Source organism: Oratosquilla oratoria, chromosome 25 (genome assembly GCF_046742065.1).
Source record: "Oratosquilla oratoria isolate Oo_2021 chromosome 25, ASM4674206v1, whole genome shotgun sequence".
NCBI classification, from domain to species: Eukaryota; Metazoa; Arthropoda; class Malacostraca; order Stomatopoda; family Squillidae; genus Oratosquilla; species Oratosquilla oratoria.
The window spans coordinates 10,257,567-10,265,066 of NC_134801.1; positions in this window are offsets into that span (position 1 = coordinate 10,257,567).

A 7,500-nucleotide genomic window follows, 5' to 3' on the forward strand; every position below is an offset into this window, starting at 1 on the left:
AAACACGAACCCGCCTCGGAAGAAATGTCCAGAATGAACCCCAGTTACCGGCACCGTTCTGAAATATTGGTGAATACAGATAGCATTTTCTAATAGAGAAAAAATGGATATATCTAATAATCGGAACGAAAAGCTCCTGATATCAGATGGATACATACATACGTCACAAAGCGGCTTTTCCTCAGTACTAGAGAGGCGGCCGTCATCAATGCACGATCTACTCCGTTCAGTATATTTTGTACTTGTTCTTCCTTCGTGGACAGGCATTCCTTGTACACTCAATTCCCCTGATACCTCATCCATCCATCTCATTCTTGGTTGTCCTCTCAAGTTCACTCCATCCACCTCTTTTCACATACATTTTAGTTAGTCTCTCCTTAGCAATTCTTCCCATTATGTCCAGACCACCTCAGCTCATTTCACATACCCTCTCGACTGCCCCTCTCAGCCTCACCTCCGTATTCCTCACTATACTTCCTCGGGACATATACTATACTTCTTGTACACGTCATCACAAATGCGTACCGCCTTTTTTCTGTCTCCCTTAAACTTCAGTTCTCTGCTTCATACGTTGCCGTGGATTCAGTCACTCTCATACAACCTTATCTTTGCATTCACAACCAGATGCCTGTTTCTTATCAATCTTTTCATTTCATCCAGGCATTTATAACCTACTTAACCCTCCATCGCTCCATTCACTGCCACATGTGCCCCCAAATACTTAAGATGTAACCACTTTGAAAAATAAAGGTGTCTAATTTTACCAGTATATGTACTTTCCAAAGTCGGTGATAGCCAAATAAGTTACACAAAATCTCGTTGATTTTTTATTCATCACAATTTGAAATTACTGATCCTATCCCCAAAACGTCATCTACTTCAGCCATTCTCGTAAAACCTACCCGTGGTGCCATCTACTCCGCAGCGATGTCATGAATCGTGTTCGTTCTTCATGGATTGTCATTGTGTTTGATGAATTGTGATCATGTCGAGTGCCGCAGGTTATTTAAAAGAAAAAAATACTAAGATACACGGTAGGGAAGAAAAGAATAGGAAAAGAGGCGGAGCATAAGAATATAATATATAGGACTCGGAGAGAAGGGCAGGAGAAGAAAACTTATAACTGCCCAACAACAGTGATATTATTCACGTACAGACATATACGGGAGCTAGATTCTCTTACAATAATACTAAATGGCCTCTTTGAAAGGATATGCAAACCAAATAAAAAAAATTATATATATATTTTTTAATTTTGATCAAATTTATTAGATAAATAAGCTTAGAAAAATAGAACCAGGAGGAATAACGGGGCCGACGCATCAACGAAGTCATAGAAATCATCGACATCACTACTAATTATGTAATTCAAATTACATAAAATCACGTTTTCATACAGGCAAACACAAACATTTTAACTTTCTAATTTTTTATGCTGGAGATTTTTTCTGAATTCAGACAAACAATACTAACTTAACAATATATTATTTTTTCTTTTATTAGACCTATAATGGATATGTTCAGTGTTATCACAGTTCAGTAGCTGGCTAAATAAGGACGTGCATTATAGGAATAAATAAAAAAAAAACCACTTGTCATTTGTTGGAGCGGATTTGTGTTCTTTGCGACGCTTGAATTGGTCGTCGTGGCTATCCCTCTCTCTTCAGAGGATGATGGTCTTCGTTCTGGTCTGAGTGTGGTTATTTGTGCACCCGAAGGTGGCTGATGAGACCAATTCGGGTTTTGAAGGATCCGCATGTGGAGCACGTTGTTCCTTGCGGGAGATCTGGTTTCGGTTGGAGTTGCCTCTCCTTCCTCCTTCTTCGCTTTTCTTCCAACTCTTCACATCGGTTTGTTTCGAATGTTGTTGTTCCTTCGCGAATGGTGGACCTCCAGAAATTTCGCTTGAATTGGTACACAAACCATGATGTCATCGGAACTGATACCAAGAGATTGGTTGCGCTGTATGCTGTGTTTAAGAATGCATATTAGCAAACTACGAATATTTTTGTCAAAAAGTCTCAAATAGTACTTTTGAAGTAAGATATTTGTTTTAAACACTGTTATCGTAAAAATAGATATAATAAAAAAGAAAATGCGAAATATAACGAAAGAGAAAATGCGAAGATGTACCTATACTGCGTTACCCTTTAACATTCTCCACTACCTCCAGTCTCTTAAAGGTCAACTGAGAAGGTTTTGGATTTATTTTTTGTTATTTCATGTATGAAAATATAACTTAGAAGAAGTTAGAACACTAAAATGCACGTTTCTAGAATTTTGTAGTCTTGATTTTATCCAAATAGTATGATCTTAAAAGTGCCTGATACCAGACGAACTTTTGAATGTCGCAGTTACATTTTCCACCGCTAAGGCATGTTGATGGCGTAAAAGTTGCTGTTTACATTCTTCAACATGGTCGGCACGCAATACGAAAGTGACTTCACATCAAGTGAAGAAGATTTATCGGATTTGGATGCCCTTTCGAGTTCCAATGTGGGGACGGTGCAAGGATACATGTACGAACTAATTCGGATATCCAAACAAAACTCAACTGACGAAGAACATGTCAAGAGCGAGGAATCCTCAGAGGATGAACGCCCAGAACGTGCGGGAAATAAGGACTGGTGAGTTCGTCGGAATGCATTTCTGCATGCACACTTTACATGCATAAATGCACACCACCAACCACATACCATACCAAACTAGACGTATGATTTCGTTGGTTTGTCATCAGACGTGCGGATGAAGGTTTGAAGGCATGAACTGGTAGGCCTAATACCTAGCAGACATTGATGGGCCTGACCCTATCTACCAGGCCCCAGCATGCCCAGCAGGGCTGGTTTTGATTATATTTTGTTGGGAAAACATCCACACGACCACCAAGATGACCACGCCCACAGTTGTTTCACTAACTATCCTTGTGTTTTACAAATTATCCTTATTTTGGTTTGTAAAAGTCAAAGTGATAGTCAAAACCTACATGTCAGGTTCATCAAAGCCCATGTGCCCAGTATCTGGCATGTCTGATTCCCAATCAGGATCAATGGCCATGTTATCCACCATGTCGTCCACCACTGGATCCTCCTCATTACTACTACACCCAAGAACCTGGGGTTTGTCCCACTTTGGCTCAGATAAGGCAACTGCCTCGGGTGGGGACACAGAGACATCTGTGACAGGTTCAGTCTGGGTTGACGCCACCTCCTTCAACCAAACTGGGCAACCACTCACTTGGACACCGACATCTGTGGTCATGGCTCTGTTCATTTGTGTCCCTCTGTTCACCGCTCCTGATCTTATGGAAACCTGCACAGGTTTTTGAAACTTCGGACTTGGTGGCACAAATGCTTGAGTTGCAACAAAGGTGGATTTCATAGGATGAAATGAGTAACACCCAAATTTTCAAGAAAATATATGCATGGATGAATCATCTCCTGATATATGCCAGGCAAAATTTTCAAGGATTCACGAATTACAAACTGTTTTATCTGTGATAAGGTACAATAAAACAGGCCTATGTACCGAAGGGAATAGAGAAATCATTTGATTGAAGGGGAGAGGAAGGCTAGCAAAAGATACTCAAGTACATGTCTATAGAATTATCTGCCATAGGTAGTGGTTGCTGTGGGGAAGAGAAGCCATCAGTCATATGCCTGGCAATGTTACCATGGTCACTTAAACATTGCATCTCAAATTCGCTGGTAGTGGTACTTGCAGAAGGTGAATATTCATCATAGACACTTTATAACAGCTGAAAAAAAATTAGGTCTATATCAGTACGATTTCCTCCCTCCCCTCCTGGTCAAGTATAATTAGGTTTAACTCGTTCTGGGGTGGTGGTGGTGAGGGGGGATTCCACTCGTTTGACTTAAAAAAAAAAAAAGAAAAAAAAAAAAGTTCACTCCAAGTAACAACGCGTGGCCATAGGCCTATTATGGAAGCTCCTGTCATCATGGTCATGCCTGTCACCTTGGAGTGGTATGATCATATTCATAGGCCTACAAACTTAGTTAGCCTGTGCCATGACTGTACCCCTAATCTGCTTTGACCTAACCCAAAAATCGTTAGTCTAGCTTTACCATGCTTGTTAACGATTGTCAGTAACAGCGTAGATAACACAGCCCTACCTATACGCATGGTACAGACTGATACACCTACCTCCCGGCGTTGTCTTTTCTCAAAAATAGTGCTCCTTCGACGGCGTTTGTTTGTCGAACCTGGGGTCTCGTTGATGACAAAAATTGTCGGTGTTAGATCTTCTTTTAGAATGGGGCTTCATGGTAATTGCTAGTGACTCGGCAAGGCCAGGGTTCCAAGTGTATCTTTTGTTCAAAATGTTTCGAACGGTGCTTTGCTTTCAATCCAGGCTTCCATGACTCGTGCCGTCTGCACTTAATGAACCAGTCCTTTTTGCGAACAGGATCTTTCCTTAAAAGAATGAAAATGAGTTCCATCCGCAGCAGAAAGTTTCGTAGAATCACTGTAGCAAATTGCGGCGACATAATAAACCATTTTCGAATTAAATAGTTGAGATATAACCTTATAACCTTGCTAATACACGAAATATGACAGATCACTGATCCAGTTGGCAACGCGATACGGCAATTTATAGTGCACGCACATGGCATGCATTAGAATGTACAACAGCCGAAGATCGGTGAAGGAAAAGTTCGTCTGCTACCGATATTGTGATAGCACTTTATATCACATTGCGTAATAATTAGGATATATTTTTGCGTTATTAAAAAAAAATGACTAAGTCATACATCTAACAAATATTCACCACCTCTGAAAACCTCAGTTGACCTTTAACCTCTGAGGCTCCCGTCAAACCCGCCACTATAATTATTCGTTCTACATCTCATCACCTACCTTTACCCACAGTTACTCACAATCCTTATACATTCTTCTAAACCCAGTCACCAACTTTTTTAGTCTCTCCCTAGAATTAAACATAAAACAGTGTCATTTGCAAAAAGTACCTGGCTCACGTCCCTCTTCTTTCCAGTCTCATTTACCAACGCCAAACCTTTGCTAAACACACAAACCATTACCACCCTATTCATATACACGGTGAACAACCAAAGTGACATCACACAACCCTGACGTAGTCTCACTTTCACTTAGGGACATCTCCTCATGCCATTTCCGACATTCGCGTATGATCATTTAATTATGAAAGAAATGTTGACCGCCTTCAGCAGACCTCATAGCATCCCAACCATCCCATAGATCCACGTAACCATTCTGTCAATCGTAGGTAATATGCCCTATGGCCATGAAAGCCTAAAATATATCACAGCTGTTTGCCAAAAAATATCGCATGTCTGCCTTATTCTAGAAGAGGTTCTGATGATATGGTAGATTTTCGAAAGCGTTTTCCGAATATTTGATATTTCCGAACTTTGGATGTTTCATTTTAGAAGTATCTGTATATTTTCATTTATAGTAAAACTTAGTGTCTCCAGGGGATCGTTACCTCTCATCCCAAGAAGACTGTTTCCATAACCTCGATGGGTTACAGGATGAAGGGAAGTCTTCGCCTCCGTATGAATTCTCTCTCTCTTATCTCTCTCTCTCTCTCCCCCCCCTCTCTCTCTCTCTCTCTCTCTCTCTCTCTCTCTCTCTCTCTCTCTCTCTCTCTCTCTCTCTCTCTCTCTCTCTCTCTCTTTTTCTTTCTCTCTCTCCCACTCTGTCTCTCATTCTACTTTTGGGAACCCCTGTGGACGGGACTTTAGTCTGACATTCCCCAGCATAGACTCCTTTCTTGAAAGAAAGAGAATTGATTGGATTGAGCCGCCATGGTGGGATACAAAGACTGTATCCAACATACACCCATCCTTTATCCAGGGGGTAAGCAGATCCTGCAGTGAACCATTAACGCTGGACTTAGAATTCGATCTCGGGCACCGGGCCCTCACATGGGGAAGCATATGTCCGAGGGCGGCACTTTTAGGGGGACGGCGGCAAGTCTAGCCTGGACTTGCCGCCCACAAGGCTGGCAAAATAATGATGATAAAAAAGGTCAAAGAAGTCCAGAATATTTTACTGTAATCGACGAATTTTGTGTTAGGCTTAACAAAATGTGAAATATTTTCCCTTGTCCTTTCTGCAATAGGGAGATTAAAAACAAAATTTAAAATCTATTTGATTGTTTCGTAAGCCAATAGCTAAAATAGGCTGTAAAGGGTAGTGGAGGAGGTAAGTGGATGGGCGGGGGGGGGGGTACTGATTTATTTTATTTTATTCATTTACTTATTTGGTTATTTATTTATCTATTTATTTATTTATCTATTTATTTATTTATTTATTTTATTTGGGAGTGAAATGTCACTCCCACGGGCTTTGTTTGAGCCCGTGTGTTGGTGTTTATGGAAGACACACCTTACAGAGATAAAGTGGGATGGTAAAGCTTGTCAGAGCAGAGGAGCTTTGAGGGAGGGGGGCAGTGGAATAGAGAGACTACAACTGTTAGAGCGGCGGCGGGGGAGGGGGGGTTGTCACTGAGAACTTTGCCCCGGGGCGGGCGGCACTTGGACATATAAATTCTCAGCTCGGGCATTGCTTCGTGTTGATGACACGCTTTACAACATTTTGCTTAACTGAACCCGCGAGAAACCAGAATAAGGAAAGAAAGTGTCAAGTATGACGAAAGGTATAAGTGCTGGGGAGAGGGAAAGATAGACAAGAATCACCGTGAATGTAGGAAAACAATTGTAGGGAAGTCTAGGTAAGGTGTGGATAGGATAGAACAGGACTTGTTTTCCTATTACCTGTGGGATCAAAAGCTGCCTGAAGTACACGCCTTCATATGCTCCTGTGAATGTAGACAACCTCTGCAGGGTTTGGAAGACTGAGTCGACCCCCGCCAATGCGATCTGATGTTCTGAGCATAACACATGAAATGTATCCCCATCCCATCACAGGAATAAGTAGAGTAAGAAAATGAGTATTCCTCTTCTAAAGATCTTTATGAAATCAGACACTTACAGCCATTTCATGTTGAGATCAATAAAAAACAAATACCAACGGAAGCGTGCTGGACTACATTCGCTCGGTTGTGGATTTGTATCTCGCTATACATATACAGGTACATTATTTATATATATATATATATATATATATATATATATATATTGTGTGTGTGTGTGTGTGTGTGTCCGCACGCGCGCGCATGTGTCGTGCGCCCGTGTGTGTGTGTGTGTGTGTGTGTATAATGATGTGAATGGAGTTTTATTTAAAAACTTATCAAACTGAATGCGCTAGAATTGAAACTGATCAGATGTTATTTGAGGAAGAGTGAATAGATGTAAAGGCTGCTTTTTTTTATTATTATATTACTCTATCAAATTTTTTAACCCATTTGTAACTTTTTACAGATTGAATTGTTTTTTATCCTATTTTGAGTTTGAATATATATTTTTACCTCAGTCGTGCACATAGTGGCATATACGTGTATGTGTTTGTGGGTGAGTTTGTTGCGTTTACCCTGCTGGG